Source organism: Protopterus annectens, chromosome 16.part0, assembly GCF_019279795.1.
Source record: "Protopterus annectens isolate FY-2018-M chromosome 16.part0, PAN1.0, whole genome shotgun sequence".
Taxonomy (NCBI): domain Eukaryota; kingdom Metazoa; phylum Chordata; order Ceratodontiformes; family Protopteridae; genus Protopterus; species Protopterus annectens.
The window spans coordinates 729,499,470-729,521,059 of NC_056750.1; the positions used below are offsets into that span (position 1 = coordinate 729,499,470).

General features: G+C 34.9%; 1 long non-coding RNA gene across 1 annotated transcript in view; it reads left to right on the forward strand.

Annotated features, from left to right (window-relative positions):
• The window catches only part of LOC122790320, a 202,031-nt gene that overhangs the window by 21,933 nt on the left and 158,508 nt on the right, over positions 1-21,590 (forward strand). The gene's annotated exons all lie outside the window — the stretch shown is intronic.

The window sequence follows — 21,590 nt, forward strand, 5'->3', positions numbered from 1 at the left end:
TCACGTTCCTTGACTTGTATGAGGAGCCTATTCCACTGCAGGTAGAGGCTCTAGATGACGAACCTTTCTCTCCATCTTGCTTTCTTCATTTTCTGTTTTAGATCTACAGTTCTGCTATTGTCTCCTCTTAATTTGACTAGAAAAAGGAGGTAAAAAATAGGATCCCTAAAGACATGATTGGCAAGACACAGATATCCCCCTAGAAATACTGGTAGCTAAGATTTTAGAGACCTGAGATCCTTTTTTTTTTTTTTTTTAGGAATCATTTCATTTTTTTTTTTTTTTATTTAGTGTGTTTAGTTACATACATGCTAAATTGTGTTATATTCTCTAATGGGGCTGACTAGGTAGAGTATAAGGGAAGAATCGGTTATATAAGAGGTGCCTTACAACTAATTATGAAATATAGAAGGGCTTCATAACTACAACTCCCACATGATAATTAAAGGAACCCATATGCCCACGTCTCTAACCACAGTGTCAACTGATCATGGCGTTGTTGATGCAGCAGTTTGAAAACGTACTGAGTTTCCTGAAAGGGGTGATGCTGCATTTCTTGACATTAACTTTGGCCCTTTTTCCCATGTTGTCTCCTGATAAATTAAGGAGACTTGACAACTTCCCCAGCTTGCACTCTTCAGCAAATTTGATTAACCAGCAATAATTGTTATAAATTTTGAGGTCAGTATATAAATGTCATACGAGATGGGAGGTCAGTATATAAATGTCATACGAGATGGGACTGTGGACACCATTGGTCATCTTATGTCTGACTGTAGAGGCATCACATCCTCAGACAACCTGACTCCTGTCATTTAGTCAGTTGGCTATCCATCTCATCATGAAGGGGTCAATGTTAATGTTGTTAGTTTATTTGCGGTTCCATCATCTGGTATGCTGTCTAACTTCTTGGCCATATCAGTGCAGTTGTATCAGTAACTACTTCACTGACAAATATGTAGTCATCATGAAACAATGTGTTTAAAAAATTATAGGAATATATCTCAGAGCCATGCTATATCTCTTCAGAAAGGCAGAGCAAATCGGAGTGGCATCACCTGAAGTCTTCATAATGATTCCTGTATATATCTGAAGACTAATGTATGGCTGTAGTCCAAGTTAATGTCTGTCTCGGCTCATGCTAGTGGCCATTTATTTAAATGGGCTATCATACATACTCGGCAGGAATTCTCTGTTCTCCCTCACCAATAAATAAAGGAAAATTTTCATTTCCTTCATACACTATATGGAATCCTTTATGCTTATTTGAGTCACACCTGCATACCTTAAATCGGTGAGTAACAAATACTTCAGTAACAATGCAAGATGGCAATCAGAGCATGTATCTCTTCATGTGTTCATGTATCTCTTCATTTGTTTTTTAATCGGGAGTAGTTTTGCTTCATGCAATGCACTAGCATGATGCAAAGATATGTAGAAATACTGCAGATATAGTGATACGTTTTCAGATAATGTATGTCTCATGCAACCTGTATATTAATACACTTGTGTGAGAATCGGTAACTAAGTAATTCATAGACATTCAAGCTATAAGTTCATATCAGACTATATAGTATGTAAAATGGTATACATCTGCATCACTTGGGGTGGATATAATATAACAGAAAAACAATTGTACAGTGTGGTACACTTTGGATAGTTAATTTCTGTGATACTATTATAGTTTTCTGATCATATGCATACTTTTCGTCTAGAGTTGGCTGATCATATGCATACTTTTCATTTAGACAGCTACGATCACACTTCAGAGGGCTGCCAGAACAGTAGTCAGGGTTGAGAGGTACTATTATTGTCTAAAGTCATCCTTTGTGCCTGGCAAGGACCATTTCTGAAAATATCCTCTACAGCTGTATTTTAATGTATGTTAAATATACAGAAATGCCTACCCATTTTGTCCCAAAATGTATGTATAAGCTGTTCATACAAGTTCTGTACAACAAATGTATTTCCTATCTAGGTCAGCCCTTTGATTACCTGAGACATGGGGAAGATTGGAGCTAGTGTTGTACCTTTAAACATTATAAATAATAGAAGGGGCAGAAGATATGACAGTTTGCTGTTGCAGGAATTTTTTTTCAAGCAAGCCCCAACAGCTGCTTTTAATTATTGATATGTGAAGAAATGGATGCTTTTCTAGTGCTTATGCAGGCATACAGTAATGGCTGCCATATGGGTACAAGTGCATTAGACAGCCTTCCCATCATCCAACAATGTGGTCTACAATCACTTTCTATTTGGCAGGCTTTGATATTCACATCCTATCATGAAAGTTACAAATAATCGTATTGCTATTCAAGTCACCTCACCTGGTCATATTATTGAGTCTGCGTAGAGTTACTGTGCTTTAGAAAATAGGCTTTTGAAAAAAGAAAACCCTACTGACATTATGGAAACTTAAAAAGGTGAATTCATGCACAAGGGCACCCAGAAAAAAATGCAAATGTGCCTACTTGTAATCTATGAGCTGTCACTAAAAACTTTTCCTAAATATGCTATCTTTGTCCAGTTCATTAAGTGCACCTTTCAGTAACCTTAAAGAAAACCTAGTTTATAAGTGTGTGCTAGGCCAATGGCCCTGGAGCCTTTATAAGCCTAGCCCATAGAAGTGCCCTGGCATCATGCCGCCTTTAGTTCCCAGTGCCTCAGTCAAGTGAAGCCACCGGAGTGATTCCTGGGGTGAACTTTCTATTTCCCATCCATTCATCAAGATTTCTCTTGAAAAGGGCCAGTGAGGTGCTCTGCTTGACATGTATGGGAAGTCTATTCCAGGGCATGGGCAGTCTCTGGGTTATGAACCTAGTCCTCCAGCATGTTCTGTTGATTGTGGTAATGAGGGTGACGTCATGAGTTCTGAAATTTCTTTATGGTTGTAGGTTTTTCCACATATGACTACAAATCATGACAGTCTGTAGGCTACCTGCTTTTGCATTTCTTTACAGCCTGGTTTGGCTGTGCACCTTCATGTACACCTTTTTATGCAGGTACTTGAAAACCCAACACATTCAGCAGTGTAAGACACTGCAGTCCTTCTCAACTCACATCTCTGAATTTAAGCTTACCACCTATCAAATTTGTTCCTAGATTGTTAATCAGAATAGTTGCCTCCTGGTCTGAAAATCACTGTATAAACTCCATTTTCTATCTTGCAACATGAGCCACATGTCAGAGTTAGAAAAATTTCAGTCTCTGCACTTTTTTTTTTTTCTTTGCAGAAGCATCTCTGTGAAATCATGGAATAAAGTCCAACAATAGCTTAGCTTAAGGAAGAAAAAAAAAAAAAAAGGACACCAAATATCCAAGTGAAAACAGGATGTACCCTTCACATCACAAAACTGAGATAGATGGAATATGCAGAAAAAGCAACTGAGAAACGGGGATTGCCCACAATGTGTATGTTGCCATTAATTGTGCAACCTCCTATTGTGTGATATGCAATTTGTTATTCAGTTTACACAACCTATACACATGGAGGACTTGTAGATAATGCACAGTAAGTAGTCAAATCAAGAAGTACGCTGGAAAATCAAATGTGATTGCACAGCGGTGCATCTGTACCACTGTATCTACCACAATATACCATACTCTACTTTAAACATATATTATACACACAGATTTAATGGAACACAGTATAGAATCTCTCTTTTTTTTTTATTTCTCCAAATCTTTTAGGTTTCTAATACCATGACAGGAATGGACCCCATTCCTAAGTCAAAGTACAACTTAAAGTTCATGAAATTAGTATTTTCAATCTTTGATGTAAGCCAGAAGTGCTTTTCGCAACACCCGCAATGTGCCCAGTAATGACTCCTGTAATTTGTATGGAGTTACATGTATTGCTAACATATCTAAATACAATTGTAGATTCTTTTTTAAAAGAACCATTCATCCTACTACTATTGGGACTGTCAGGATATCTTTCTTCTACATTGCTCTTGTTTCTGCCTGCAAATACTGATAATTTATGATTTTGCGCCTCTCCGTACACAACACAACACAACACACTGTGGTGATTTCAATGATCAATGCTACTTTTGTCTTCTTTTCATGGACGAATATATTCTGTGTTCTAGCATCTCTCTTTTGAACTGTTGGTAATGGGTGATCCCATGTGATGCAGACGTCACCATTTTCTATGATGCTTTGTCGCTCATGTTTCCAGTGTTTTTCAGCCACTTGAATACCATAGTGTTTGCACAATCCCCAGTGCAACAATCTTGCCACGTTATTATGCTGTTCAGTACACAGTCCTTCTCCTATTAGTATGTCACAAACAGCAATGAGGTGTGTGACTGTTTCTAATTCGGTTTTACAAAGCCTACATTTGTTTCTAAATTAACATCTAAGCAGCCCACTATCTTGGGCCACCAATATTAACCTTTCATCTCTTGGTTTGAATTCACCTCTCCTTAACCATTCCTGCTTTCTTCCCTGATCAACATGAGGTTCTTCCAGAATTTTTCTGTACTTACAACTATATTTATGCATTTCTTGCCTTCTCATCTGGTCCTTCTCCTTATTTTGTTTCTTTTGGTTTTGGCACATTCACTTGCTGCCTGATTTTCATCTACTTCTTGTTTGATTTCCATTCCTGCTTGACACACCGATATGCTTCTGCTAGATTAAACAGAGAAGTCATCTTAGATTTATTCTCCTCATGTTTCAAAATGTTCACTAAGTTTGGGTCCTGTGAGGTCAGCAGATATGTGAGGAGCCCCATGACTGCAGATCCATACATGTAATCAATTTCAAGGAGGCCCATCCCTCCTTCGAAACAGGGAATATATAATCTTGGTATGCATTTTTTATTTTATTTTTATTTTATTTATTTTTTTATTTTACATTTGTTTACCGGGAAAGTCCGACTGGAACAACAGTCCAACTGGAGTCTTGTAACTCATTTGTTGAGCAGGAAACATCCTTCTTGTTTTCCTGTCGAATTTATCCAACGTGTCATTCCAAAACTGCAAGTTAGGACTGGAAGAACAAATTGGTTTATAGCTTGGATTTTGTTCCTAGATGTCAGTGCTGTTTTCAGGATTAATTCAAGTCTTCGAATATATTCCTTACTAAGTTTGTCAGATTTTTTTTATGTTGATCCTTCATCAATTCCCAAATATTTATATACTCGATCTTTCTCAAGTTCTTTTATATCAAATTCTTGTCCCAAACTGATGTTTTCCTTGTGCTTCAGTTTTCTTGCTTTAAAGGTTGCTTTTGCACATTCATCAAGACCAAATGACATTGTTATATCATCTGAAGAAGTTTGACAACTTGCAGTTGTGCTTTCAGTTCCTCATCTGAAGAGCTATACAGTTTTAAATCATCGACAGAGAAGATGAGAAGTCTTTGTACTTTGTTGTTTTCTAGGATCCAAATTATAGCCATGGCCTAAGCTGTTAAGCAAGCAGCTTAATGGATTAAGGTCAAGGCAGAATAGCAGTGGTGGCATTCACCTTGGAATATTCTATTTGAATTGTTATCCCTGGGGTGAAAATGTGTCCTTTTATCATGGCTTAATTGTAAAGTGGTCTTGCTACTGTTTCATGGTCACTATAATGTAGTCGTTCAGTGTAGGGTGTATCTTGTACATTTTTAAGTAATCTTTTGTCCACGAATGTCTGATATTATCAAGTGCTTTTTAGTAGTCAATCCATGCCATACTTAAAGTCATAGTGGAGAACTGTAAAAAGGGGAAGAATCTAACAACAAATGATCCTTTGCTCCGTATGACTTTCTTTTATTGCCCTTTTTTTTCTAATGCCATAATTGAGTTTTCTTCTCAATGACTATAAACTGTCAGCATCAATCCCCATGTATAGTTATACATTGTTAGACGGCAAGTTATTGGTTTACAATTTTTAGGTTAGCTTGCAGGTTCACTCTTAAGTAGGAGCATTGTTTTTCCTGTTTAGTCAGGTTGGTGTCTTTTCAGGGTGTGTTCTTCCTCATGGCTAAATCTTCATGGAAAGATGTTCATACTTTTAACCATATCCTGGGTACTGCATCTGGGCCTGGGGTTTTACATTTAGAGGCTTTTCTTAACTTTGTTTTAATCTCTCTGGCTTTTACTTCATACCATTTGAAGTCCTGTACCTTTAAACTTCTTATTCTTTCTTTAACAACAACTATCCATTTAGCATATTTATGTTCCACAGGATCTTCATATATACTTCTCCAAAATGTATCTTATTTCTTCTTTTTTTGGCAGCCTTTAAATTCCTTTTTACCTTGTTTCCCAATTCTCTATAAAACTTTTTTGGGTCATCAGTAAATTGCTAATTTTGTACTTTTCCTTTATCTTTTACATTTTTCTGCTTGTGCTGAGATTTTTAGTTTATTTGTGATAGTGCATGATGGATCCTGGTCTGTTCTAATACTGCACACTGCTTTTATCACGTCTTATCTTTCTTAGTATTTTTTGTTGATCTGTTCCCTCTTCTATAGTCTCCTAACAGTGATACTTCTTGTCTTAATTGCTTTATAGTTTTCCCTGTTCCATACTTTCATGATGGTATTCGATCTCTCCCCTTCCTTTCCCTCACTACCCTGTGATCTTGTGGTAGAACTTTATCAGTTATTAATTTAGCTGCACAGTAATATATCTTGTTTACTTCTGTTATTTCTCATGCATCTCTACAGGCAGTCCTAATTACTGTGATCATTTATTTCATCAAACTTCTGACTTTTTTGTTTTATTGACCTTCTGCAGTCTTTCTTTCATTTATCTTGATATGTCTGTCTATGTCTGTTAAATCAAGCAACTCTTCTCTTGCTTCATTTTCTTCTAAACTGAGGGCACATTTTTTGTTTTCCATTTCCTGCGGGCATTCTATAGAACGTTCTGTAGCATCTTCCTGTGGCACATTCTCTTCAATTTCATCCTTTGACATCTGTTGCTCTGTCATATAGGAACTCACTGGCCTATCACTCCTCAACACTGACTGCATCAGAGTTTCCACAGTTTCCTGTTCCTTTCCTTGCTGTCTTGCTTCAAGTGAATGTTTATACTGGTTTCCTGTGGAAGGCTCCAAAATATCTTCATATGGCACCTGACCAATTGCTTCCTGTTCCACTGGTTTCCCCTTAATTTGGATATCCATTGCTCTATCCCGTTGTGGTGCTTTCTGAATTAGATTGTCTACACTGACTCCTTCACTTCACAGGTACTCCATAACCTCAGTTTCTATTTCTTTAACTTCCCCATTACTAATCTCCTTTTCTACTTTTCCTCTTTGTCTGCTTGTATTTCTCTTCAAATATCTTTGGTGCTGTTCTTATTGTATTGGTTAGTTTTGCTTTCTCCTTTGCATAAACATTACACCATTTTGAATCTCTCTCTCTTTCCCATGTCCATATTTCTTCTTCAGATGTCTCCTGATCTTCCTGCTTCTTGTTACTTTGGGGACTCATTCCATCATGCTGTGATGTCACCTGTGTTAGACCTTCTACACCAAATCCTTCACTTCGCAGGCACTCCATAACTTCAACTTCTATTTTTTTTTAACTTCTACTTTAATAATCTTCTTTTCTACATTCCCTCGTTGTGATACTTTTTTATTGTGAATGTTTCCATATCTGGATGCCTTTGCCTGTATTTCTCTTCAAATATCTTTAGGGCTGCCTTCTTTTATATTGATTAATTTGTCTTTCTCCTTTGCATAAGTATTGCACCATATCAAATCTTTCCTTCCCATGTCCATAGTTCTTTTTTATACTTTTTAAAAATCTCTAGGTTTTGTTGTTTATATGTTTGCACTTCCTCGGATGCTTCTTTTTCCAAACAGGTAAGTTTCTTGATCTATATACTGTTTTTCAAAAATCTGTTGTATTAATGAATACAAATTTTTATTTGAAGCATGTGACAGTGTTCTTATGGAAGTACCTTTGTTTCCTCTAATTTCTGTCTTAATTTGTATATCTTGTGTCTGGAAATTTTTGTCTCTTTGCATAATAGTAACAATACATCATTTTTTTCTTATCCTCAATAGTCCACTTTATCATCTTTATGTTTCTTCTCTGGCCTATCAGTTTTTGTGGAGTATTACTTCCCTCTACAACAGGGGGCCATCTCCCCCTGTGCCTGGCCTGGCCTCATTGTAGGAATATTTCTGTATTTTGAGGATTCTACACTGTCATCTTTTCCAGTCCTGGCACCAGTGTGCCTACCAGGATTGGGGACTTTTTTATTCTGGGTCTTGTGCACTCAGCTCTCGTTTTCAATTTTAACCTACATTTGTCCATGACATATGCTGTATAAATACAGTCTATATATCAGTGTTGTCTTGGTGAGATTTTGTGAAAAAACAGGATCCACTTGCAAAGGTACTCTATAATAAATACTGTACCATACTGTAAGCCATTTCTTTGTGTGTATGCATAAGGGTATGTGTGTGCCTGCAGGTAGATGATTCAGGTGTGTGTGTACCATACTGTAATCCATTTCCTTGTGTGTATGCATAGGGGTATGTGTGTGCCTGCAGGTAGATAATTGCAGGTGTGTGTGTGTCTCTATCTGTCTGTTTTATGTGTTTAAGAAGATGATTATGCAACCATATTGCATGGGCTGGTAGGGGGGATACTAGGGTGGTTAGATCTAACTGTGAAGTGTTTGATTCAGTAGTATGACAATGTGCTGTTAATGATCTCTTGATCTGTGTGGTTTTATTGTGTCTCTAAATCACAGATAATCACAGTCAAAATATTTGATAGTATGGCCCTGGCACAGACAGATTAATGCTAGTTATGATAATCTTTCTGAATTTTGGATTCAGTCCTGTGGTGATTTCAGGCTGTGAATAAAGTTGTCCCTGTGATAATTACAGACCTGCAGTCACATGCTACACTAAATTAAGTCAGTACTTTTATACTTAATGATCAAAAATGACTAAATTGGAAAAGCATAAGAAAAGAAAATGTGACCATAACAGTATACCTTAATGCAAGTATTCCACGGAGGATGTATGTGATGCCTGTGACAAGGTAATCACAATCCATTCTAAATACTATAAGGCACTGTAATACACTCTCATCATCACTGTGAGTCAAACACCATTATTTGGTAGCAAGGCTCAAAGACGAGTAATGTTTAGTGTCACACAGCTGTTCAACAACCCATACCTTCACTTTCCTTATTGTCGTCTGAAACACATATTACAGGAGCAGTGCAAGGCAAAGTTGATGTGTGAGGTGTGGCAGTTAAAATCCATTCTACTCACACATCTGTGTACATTCGTGTAATGCATCTGGGCTGCATCAGGAGCCTGGCTTGCCATATCAGAAGCCCAACAAAGCACAGTGCGCCAGTGTGTGTCTAAGGCTCAGGGATTGTACATGTAAGTGACCTTGGGCATGGCTTTAGGAGGTCAGCATAAAACCTCATCAGAAGAGTGTACAGAGAGAGCCTCTCCACATATGGGGGATATCTTATTACAAATTATACAATGACTGGCCATTCCTATTAAAAAAGGAGCACTTTGATTGGTCAGCCCAACCAGTATGCCCATTGTAAATCCGAGAATATACCAGTAGAAAAAGGTCCGGTCACCCAGACTTTTTTCCATAAGTGTATCTCATAGAACTGTTACTTCTCTTTCTTTTTAAATAAATGTACAAGACCAAATACCTCAAATGAATGAGAAGATGGCACAGAGAAAAATAAAAGGATAATCCGGTTCGTTCTGCAAAACTAAAGAAATGTACCTGATTACCCTTTTATTTTCAGTGTCCCATCTCTTCCAAATGTTTAAAGTCTCCTGGTTTGTTTTTTCTTTTTAAAAAAAAAAAAAATTCAACAGATATCTTCCTTTCTCCATTGCTTCCTTTACACAGCAGTGATGTATTGTGTACACATGGGAATGCAAGTCCCATACACACATGCAGTACATCACGAAAGGCCCCAGATACCAGAGAAAACATGTAAGGGCACCATTGTACTAAAGCATTCTTTAAGAAAAGTAATTTTTTTTTCTTAAATTATGTCATTGTCTAATAGCAATAACTGACTCTGTGGTGTGGAATATTGAAAATTTACACAGGGTTGGCTTTATTTAATCACTCTGGCTTCGCCATCATGATTAAACCACACCAACTGTGGGTAAATCTTCAATATACCACATCGACATCGTCGGTAATTGCTGTAATACACCTATAGTCATCTTAACTTATTTGATTGATGGTACTACTTTTGTTCCAGCAATTCTACCCTTGACTTAGCTCTGCTTACAAATATTTACAACTTGGCTATAACAGCTCAAAATTTATAAAGCAGTATATGTATGACATGTAAGTTTAGTGATTATAGTGGTACACGTTCTAAGATTATAGTGCGTTTGCCCTATATACAGCATTGCTGTTAGAAGCAAGCAATGATCCAGAAACTGAAGCTTGTATAGAAAAGAAGGCCAGCTCTTTCACACAAGGTGATCAGTTAGCTGTCATTATGTATTCACAGTGGTCCTTGTGTTTAGATGACATCATAGCGTATCTATAAATATTATCTGACCGAAGGATGCACCTATTAATGCTCATGGTAAAGCAGATTATTCAAAGGCTTTACTCCACTTGAGATGTTAAAGCATCTTTAGTCTATCCCAGAGTGACTCCCTTTGAAAGCTTATTTTTCCATCATTTGATTTTGTTTTTACTGGACTGACATGTAAAATGGTTAGTCCAGGAAGACATGTTTTTAGAAGAATTCTCTTGAACTTGTGTTTTCAGGCAAAGAGCATTGTTGTATATATGTTCATACTTTTTTTATTGGTTCTCTGCAGGTCATCATCTCTCTGAATTTATCAGCTGTCCCAGCAAAATATCTTTAACTGACACTTAGAAAGCTGAAGAAAACAGAGCCATTATATTGCAGCTGCAGTCAGATTCTAAAAGGTTAATTAATTTAAAAAAATCAATAAAACTGAGCCTCCATGGCCTAGAAAGCAACAGCTTCAAAAGTAGAATGGAGCAAACATGCATTTTATGTCTAAACTTCTAGTACTTTTGTCCATCAATAAACCAGACAAAATGAATAAAGCAGTCTAAAAAAAAAATATCCTAAAAATGTAGGAATTCATTGGGCACGTCATTGTTAACTTAACTAAATCCAGACACATGGGCCATAAAATTGGTTCTAGATATATTGCTCATTTAAATGTGACAAAAATGTACAGTTGCACCAGAAGAAAACTGATAGTATATGTAGACTGTTTGGCTACAGTGGCTAGAAACTTGTTTCTGCCCCCCCCCACTCTACCTTCATTTGCCTTAATGCATGCTACCCTGTAGGGTAACAGATTGTATTTATCCACCTCTATCTTACTGAAGGGTAACATTGTATTTATCCACCTCTATCTTACTGAAATATTGAGTTATGATACCCAATCTTTCATTTCACCCTTCCGTTTGCATTTCCTTCTGGCTTGTTCGTTTTCAGAACTCCTTTCTCTGATATGTTTTAAAGGCAACAACTTCAACTTGGTTTCTCTCTCAAACTTTAAGTTTTTACTATTTTACTCTATTAACAGCTTTTCTTTGTAAAGTCACTATTTCTTTTCTTTTCCCTGTAATTTTGCCTGTTTATGCATGCACCTGTGCTTTAGATTGTACCTCCCAGACTAAAAACTGCCTAGAGTTTTACTTTCCAGATACACATCAGGAGTTTGCAGTTCCTAGCAATGCTTGCCTACACTGATAGCTTTGTCCAATGCTTCTTAAAATGGTCTATTCCTTTTCTACTGTCTCTCTAGGCTTCATGCTCTCTCTAAGTAGTTTACTGTTATTCAGGGCATCATATAATGTCTAAGTAGCCAGTGCAGTGAACAACTCTGGCCACTGGCTCTCCCACCTTATATTACTTTCATTTCACTATACACTAGTGATATTTTGTATCTCACACCATGCGGAATGCAATAAGAAATCTTTCATATCAACAGGTAATGTTGAAATGTCCTTAGTGCAGGTCTTATTTGCTCTGTTTGACTTATGAAGGTCAAACGATTGTAAAGTAAGTATGAAACATAAGACAGAGAACTTTTAGGATTGTGCCATGTAAGGGATAGAGTTCCTCTGGTCATCAACTGAAATACCTCCCTAAAAAACAATCGAGCAAACCTCTGCAACTGGACAGGCAACTTTATATTTATAGCTGCTATTAGTGCTAATGGTCTGCTATCCAGAATGGACTAGTTATCCTTATTATAAAGTGAATGCTGCTAGTATTCTTGACTGATCACCCAGCTTCCAGGTGCTTTTTGGCAAGTACTCCTGTGAGGTTTGCCTATTACTGTGGGTCTCAGCATCCCTGCCACTCACAAGATTCTCATATATTTAAACTGGACATTGTGAGATTTTTAGATCACTTTTAATGCAGCCTCCCTTTCTTGCACAAATTTGTCAGGGCTGACCCTAGAAGATTTTATCAAGTACAACACAACTCTAAGGACATGTATGACATACAAACTAATGAACATAAGAAAATCTCCATTTTGGGAGCCCAAGATGCCATGGTTCATTAGTGATGATCACATTTTTAACAAGGATATTAAGTTGATATGTGCTAAATTATGCTTTCATGAAATGGCTTTTTCATTTTTAGTACTGCATGAAACATATTGTTCAATGTAGAAATGTTTCCAATAAGCAAATTTTTGCATGAAATGTAATTCCCTTACAAGTATATTGCATATTCTTACCTATTATGTTGCTACAATCATCTGTAAAATTATCCCTGGAAGGTTAAAGTCTACAGCCTCAACATTTCCAGCAGACAAGCGATCCTTTACTGCAACCCTCTTAAAAATGTTAAGGAAATATGTTGATATGTACCAATGGAAAATTGTACTCTGCTTATTTCTTCAGTTTTTTTGTTCTATAAAAATTCCTGATGAACATCTGTCTCAGAAATGATGCTTATTTAAACAGGTTAATACATTATAACATCTTGTTTTCCTTCTCTGGATTTCCTTATATGTATATTGTGATTTATTTTCCCAATGAATGTCGAGTAGATTTTGAATCATCTTACTAAATGAACACCGACTGTAATGTAATTAATAGAGGGGAAACGTATTAGCTTTATGGCAGGCCATAAACTGTCACACATTTTTTTTTTATTTGGTTTTAAAACGATAAATCAATTTCTAAAACAAACAACTATTTACATAAATCTACACCTGATCAAGCCATCAAACTTTTATATATCAACAACAATATTTTTCAAGAAAGTCTTTGTTTAAACCAAGATTTATATGTATTAGTAATATTAGAAGTCTTAATCTTTATAGGCTGCAATTCACTACTGCAAACAGTTTTTGCTATAGTAATAAGTTCAACACTAGAGGAGGTACTTAATTTAAGGTCCCAGTACAAAAAATTAAAAAATAATCAACACACACACCCACACACACACATATCTATCTATATATATATATATATATCTATCTATCTATATATATATCTATCTATATATATATCTATATATATATCTATCTATCTATATATATATATATATATATATATATATATATATATATATATATATATATATATATATATGGGTTCCCTTTAGAATCTCGAAAAACTGAAATACTGAATTTCAGTTTACCAAGATTATAATACCGAATGCTCGGAATTGCGAAACGCCAGAAGCGCGAAATTAAAAATCCCGAAGTTCAGAGCTTCTGTTGTTGTGGTGTATGAATGGTTGGTTGTAAGTGCAGGTAAGTTTGTATGAGTGCGTAGGTTATCTGTTGTAGTGTATGTTAGTGTGCGTTTTGGTTGTGATGTGTGTGTGCAAGGGGCTGTGAAATGTGTGGGTGTGAGTTGCCTGTGTGTGTGTGATTGTGCAGTCTCGGCGTTAGAAAATATAAGTGGGGGGCAAAGCCCCCCTGCTTGTTTCTAGTGTAGGTTAGTTTTCTTTGTGTGTTGGGGCAGTTGTGTGTATGTGAGTGTGTGTATGTAAGTGTCAGGATTTTGAATTTTGCAATTATGGGCATTCCGTATTGTGGTGTTTCGGCTTTATGATCTCAATATTCTGAAATTCGGTATTTTCAGAATTTCGAGATTATAAAGTGAACCCATAAATATAAATATATATATATATATATATATATATATATATATATATATATATATATATATATATATATATATATATATATATATATATATGGATGCAAATAAATTTTACTATGTTATTTCAATAATAGATTTTGTTGAAGTTATGCGTATCTAAGCAGTCATTTGTATATACAGTTAGAAACATAGGAAATATTAAGTCTTTAATACAATGGTTAGAATATGTAATCTTTTGGAAAGAGGAAATTGTTATTTAAGTAGGGTATTTGACAAATAGGTGTATTTCCATTTACAGAAAAAAATGTTTAATAACCAGATAAAACTATTAGGGACTATTTGTTTATGACTTAGTGTGATATATTTATTATTTACTAATATTTCTTGTTTCCATTTTGAATCATAAATTAATTTATCCACAATACTATAACTTTTACAGTTGTTGAAGTAGCATACAATTGAATATCAGGGACTCCTATTTCACCATTATCCCAACCTTTTCTGTGCCAATCAAAGGAAACTCTTGGTTTATTAGAATGCCAAAAAAGTTTAAGTAAAATATTTATCTTCATCAATTATTTTGGTGTAGATAATGCTAAATATTGTAAGACAAACAACACTTTAGGGAGAATTACCATCTTAATAAGCATTAATCATTCTTCCAGGGTAAGAATTTGTTCCAATTTGTGACTATACTTAAAATGTTGTCAACAACATGTTGAAAGTTTGTACATTTCATTACTATTTACAAAGATTATTTAATTTCATTGCTATTCCAATTGAAGTTAGAATATTTTTGTATGATTTCTTAAACTTTTTTATTAATTAATGCACTTGTTTTATTATGATTGCATCATCAGCAAAGAGTTGAAGCTTTACTTTGAAATCCTGTTTTATTTTGGTAACATTAATGTTCTTATTAGATCTAATATTATTAGCAAAGGGGTTCTATAGCTAATGCAAAAAGTAAAGATGATTAATGGACAGCTTCATTTTGTGCCTTTTTGTAATGTAAAAGAATTAGAAAAAAAACTATTTTAACATAAGCATGACAGTTATTGTATAACAATTAGCTCTAGTGTGAAATTATACACTTTGTTTTAAACATGTACGACCAATTAACTCAGTCAAAAAAACTTGTCAAAATCATGACTAAACATAGAAAGTTCTTTTTTATTTGCATAGTCTATTAATGTATGTATTCTTATTATATTATCCAGTACCTGTCTATTTAAAATAAAACCCAGGTTGATCATTGTTAGTTAGTTTAGGTAAAAGATTAATTCTGTTAGCTAAAATGGACATGCACATCTTATAGTCCTCATTTTAAAATGAAATGGGTCTGTATGATGATCACTTTTTGTAGGAACCTTATCTTGTTTTAAAATAGGTGATCTAAGGGAATATTTCCATGGTGGGAGAATTCAGCAGTTGTTTTTATTGTTATATATGCTTTATCTAATATTTTAACTGCATCATCTGGTAGTATTTTATATAGTTCTGGTATAAGACCATCTAAGCTCAGTGCCTTATATTTTAAATTTTTTATTTGATCGTTTACCTTTGTTAAAGTGAATGGTCTATCATTTTTATTCACTTGTTATTTTAATATTTATATGTTCCCTTAGAAAAGATTCAACTATATCATCATTATCTAGGTTATTTGTATTTATATTTTCATAAAATATTTCATAGCCATAAAGAATACCTTTAATATTTCTATTTTCTCATGTATATGTTATAATTTCTTTGATATGATTTAGTTTTTTTTTTTTTTTTTATTATCTAAGAGCAAGTTTATATAAGCCTGAACGGTTTACTGAATATGCCTGAAGTTTGTTGTTTTCCAGATTTATTGAAACTGTATGACTTAAATGCAAAATATGTTGAAATTATAAGTTTTTAATTCAGGCTGTCTGATAATGTCATTTGGCTTTAGATTTAACTTTAGTCTGTTTCATCCTATAGGATATTCAATTATTCGTCCCATTCTCTTGTTTTACTAATATACCAGCTTGCAACTCTTCCACTTAAGTAAGCCTCTAATGAGTCCCACAGGACAATATCAGATACTTCATTCATTTTTATTTCTAGGAAATATTTGATCTCCTTAACATAATCCGTAAATCCTTTTATTTTAATAATGTATGCTGGTAATCCTCCATGATGTGTTAAATTGTCAGTTTAAAATAATATTAGACTATAGCATTATGGTCCAATAATGGACATGAAACATTTGAAACTTCTCTGTGATGATGGATTGTTTGAAAGAAAAATGTTATTAGTATTTGTTTGTGTTTCATATCTATATAAATAATGGGTAACTTGATATGAGTTTGTCTTCCTGAGCTCATATATTTTAAATTCATTAGATTTACAAAATTTAAATGTTTGGTTGAAGATGCAATTCTCAGCTTTCTATCTGCAGTGGAATCTTTGTCTGATAAAATACAATTAAAATAAAAAGCCATTGTGACTTTACCTTTCATGTAATGGGCTATAGTGTCTAGGTAATTCTTATGCATCTTTAGCTCCAAAACCTGGAATCCAGTAAGAGTTCACCAACATATATAATTTATGTTCCACTTAATTATAACAATGCTTGACTTGCCCATTTTATCAACATAAGTATCTATCACTTTTGGCATTACTGGTGATGTCTTTCATAAAATGAAGGTGCCTCATTTTTTAGTTTGAAAGCCAGAACCTGCTAAAACCAAATTCTTTAATGAAAGTTTATTTACATTTTTATCAAGTAAATGTGTTTTCTGTAGAAATACTATTTGAGCTTTATGTAATTGCAAGCATTTGAATAGACACCTTTATTTAATGGATTAAGTCCATTAATATTAATACATATACATTTAAAATTACATTTATATAAGGAGAAAAATTGGTATAATGAACTCACATTTATGTACAGAACTTATTATATACTTTATATATAACAGTATGAAATCTTCAGCTATGGACAAAACTTTTGAAACAAAAAATTATCCAATGATACAACACTAAATCATTCTACCATGGAATAATGTATCCCAAGTTTGTTGAAAAAGATGAACTACATCTAAACTCTCCATTAGACTAACAACTCTTAGCTCATGCTACTAATTAATATTAATGCGTCTCATGTTTTTAGTATGCATCATCTTAAACCCCATCAATCAGCTATTACAAATAAGAAAGTTTAAACAGGTGTTCAGAATCTTTATTATAAGTTGACCAAACTGAATATCTCTATTATCATTGTTTCCTTTACATCACATTGAGGAAGTGTTAATTTCATATTTATTCATTTATAGGTCAGATGGTTTATATTTTTTCTATTTTATTTACTGTGTGCAAAGTCCATAAATTTAGTACTAGGCTAAGTCCCCTAATGGGTCGTTCCAACCCAGCCAATTACCCCATGTGAGAATGAAACCCTGCACCTTGTGCCTATAAGGTGAGCACCTTAACCACTATATTTCCCACCCTTGTAGACAATTATATTCTTTATCTAGATGCATATTTACTTATTTTGATCTTTCTATTTCTGTTTGCATACAATGCTTTGTACTATTACTATATTCCTAGATTTTATATTTTAGCTATAACCCTAGTGAAGAATATCAATTTATAGAACAGTTATATTTACCTTATATATTTGATACTCTTTAATCAAGTACTACTGTTAAAATCAGTCCTATTTTTCCCTTAAATGTTATGTCTAATAGTATCTGGACCCCTCTTAGGCGAAATCCAGCTAAAACATTTCACCAAACCTAATTATACCCACCTAAGGGATGGCATAAATATTTTCCAAGCTCCTGTTCCCACAGATGGCATTGGAAACTAAAGGTACACAGAAATGGCCTATACAAACTTACATAAATGTATTGACACAACTTTCCTGATGGGTTCAACACAAATCCTCAAGAAAAAAACAAGCCTTCCCTAGTGGATATCTAGCATTAGTAAGTTATACAAAAAGAGGAAGAAGTTGCTGTCTAAGAATAAAAAAAAGAGGTCCCAGCACTGGAAGAACACCCTCCACTGCTTGAATAAACAAATAAGGCAATTTTTAAAAACTCCTTTAAGGAGAACATTAAAAAAAAAATTAGCAACTATAGTTAGGGATAACCATAAAGCATTCTTCAACTATATCCATAACCAAAAATGTAGGACCCAGACATTTGCTGAACTAGCTGTGGATAGCATTATACACACTGATCCTGTGAAAATTGCTAACCTATTGGCCGACAAATTTGGTGAAAAAAATTCATCCCTCTCTCCTCCAAACAATCCACAAAGCATTCCCTCTACATCTCCCGCACATTGCATCTCCAAATCATTAAAGCTCTCTCCAAGGCCAAAAACGCAGCCTCTATGGGATTGGATGGCATCCCAGGTTGCATTTTAAATGGTCTAAAACATGAGTTCATTAGGTACTTTCTTCAACCACAGCCTGAGTGCTGGTTTTGTCCCTGCTGAATGGAAAACTGCAATCATTCCCCTTCATAAAGGGGTTACAACAACAAATCTGGAAAATACTGACCCATAAGCTTAACCAGCCTTCTCTGTAAGGCCACAGAATGAATCATCATGGACTTTATAAGTAAGGATATAGGTGATCTCCAAACACTTGATCCATGACAATTTGGTTTTGTCAAAGGCAGGCCATGTCTAATAAACCTGGTGGACTTCAAAAACATCACCAAAGCATAGATGAAGGCAGATCTATGCATAAAGCCTAACTTGACTTAGCCAAGGCCTTCGACACACTCCCACATATGGGCATCATTGATAAACTCTCCCAGCTGAATATTGACCCTTATATCATTAGGTGGGTTGCTAACTGCTCACAGGTGGATCACACTCAGTCAAAGTTGGGAACTTTACCTCAAACAGCACACCTGTCGCCAGTGAGGTTCCACAGGCATCGGTGCTGGGACCCCTATTGTTTACATTATACTTCTCTGAAGTTCAGCCAAAACAGAGGGGCTGATGCTGACCAAGTTTGATGACTGCAAATTAGGTGTAATCATTGAGTGCCCAAATTATGTCAATATACTTCAAGAGGGACTTACACAAACCAATGATTTGTGCCAAAGCCATGGACTAAAACTCAGTGCTAAAAAATGCGTTATCATCCCCTTCAGTAAAAATGATATCCCTGCAAACTACCATATAAATAATAATACCCTAAGTAACAACTCAGTAGTGAGAGAATTGGGAACACAAGTTGACTGTAGCCTAAACTTTGACCACCATGTGTCTACTGTGGTAAGGAAAGCATTCTACTTTACCACACCTCATTAGCAAATGTATTGCCTCAAGAGTGAATGAGGTCATAACACCCCTGTACTCATCCCTCATCAGGCCAGTAATTGAGTACAATGCTCCTTTTGGTATGTACCTTACCAGGCACCTGCAACAATTTGACAGACCTCAGATATTTCTAACCGAGAGCATTCAAGGTCTCCAGCTCATCCTACATTGGCAGTCTGAAGTCAGTGTCTTCAGTAGCATACAGACTAGTTAGAGGAGACTTGTGCCTGTTCTACAGAGCAGTCTCGGATCCAAACCTAATGGAAATGCTGCACATCTGCAAGTCAAATGGGACAGGGATCATCCACTCCAGGGACATTAACCTGGCCTGTGACCTAAATAGGACCTGCTGGAGAGACAGATAACTCTCTCAGAGGTTGCCACTCCTCTGGAAGAGGCTACCAATTCACATCAAACAAAGCCCCTCTATGACCCTGTTTAAGCTTAGCCAGGATGGGGAAACCTTAAATTCCTGCCGGGGATTTCACCTACAACCCTACTAGATATGGGCAGTCATTGCTAACTAAGATCTTGAGTTTAGGCAAGATTCTTAATATAATAGAGAAACCCAATATAAAAGTACACATGGCTAGGCTTAAAGACTTTTGGGTCAATTGTCCAGTAACCACCTATGAACCTATCTGAAACATCTTCCCTTTTAAGACTCAAACTTTCCAAAATAAATTGTTCTGGGATATTATATTGTTATCGTTTAAAACAAGACAAGTATCTTTCTATAGGCTGGTATACAAACTATGCTTTTGGTGTATTGCAAGCATTCAGAACTATTTAATAACTGACGGTGGTTTAGAGTGTATTTCACTGTCTTTTGTTTATTATCTAGTTTGCATTCTTTGACATTTTAGCATATGATTCAAAATATTTTATGATTATTTACTTTTAAACTGGAAGAAGTAACCTGGACAGTTCTTAGAATTTTCAGAGCTCCCACAGCATCACAAATGTGCACATGACTCTCCGTTGTTTCAAGCTGGTTTTCATGATAAGGGCTCAAAAATGAACAGTCCATCAGTTACAGTTCACAATCTAGGTCACTTCTACAATACATATCAAACCCTCAAACCTCTCCAGACCACTAAAAAAAATTCAAAGTATTTTAACCACTAAAAAGCTATTGTATTTAAAAAAATTAACATTTAATGATTCAGTAAGCACTATTTGTATGAGTTTTGTATAAAGCAGACTGACATTTTCTAAAGGAAACATAGCATATGCATTTGCATTAAAAGAATGACAGTTGTGTGTGATCCAGGTTTAACTTGTAAAAGTTACTCAAATTCTTTGATGTCATTCCAATAATAACCTTTATATATGTAAAAAATTATATTTTGTACTTAGTTTTTAACAGCTGTTTCCTGGGTGCTATTGCATGTGAAGTATACTAACAGGAACACAGTACTGGAACATTTTAAGAACCCAAAATGTAACTTAACATGCCTCTTTAATGTCATTTGTTGCATCTTGTATTGTATTTAATAGTATATTACTCAACTATGCCAAGATATCAGTGTGCCCCCTAACATAAGTTTCTTCATCGTAATGATAAACTATTCATTTTATTAAAAGTTAAACATTTTAAACTCTAAATGAAAAATAAGAGACTTTTAATTTCATATATAGCTAAAAGAATGAAACTAACATTTTATAAAGGGCGCTAATAACCATTTGAAGGAAGGAAAGAAATTACTTACCTTGTAAAAAGTAATATTCAGCACCTGTTCATAAGTATTCAAGCACTTCTTTAAATTGATAAGAATTCATAAACATGAAATACATTGATTTTCATTTGTTCATTGTTTTTTTTTTTACTGCCTTTTATTAACCAACCATCTCTTGTTGCATTTCTTTTCAATGAAGTTGATAGATTCCAGTCAATTATACTGTATTTTCTAGGATTTTATTTTTCTGTATGAAGTCCATTGCACTTTCCAATGTATTAAAAATCTTCCTTCTGGAAGACTAATCCTTATTTTTGCTGGAAACAAGGTTTGTGCTTTGATACTGTTTTTCTTTAAGCTTTTAGCAAGTGTCACACATGCTTTTCTGTTTGACATCACTAATGTTGAATTGTCATTGTCAAATCTTAAAGTATTTTCTTTAATTTTAACTGGATAATGAATCTAAGCAGCTTTTAAGACTAAATCCTTACCTTGACTTGAAAAAAATTTGCG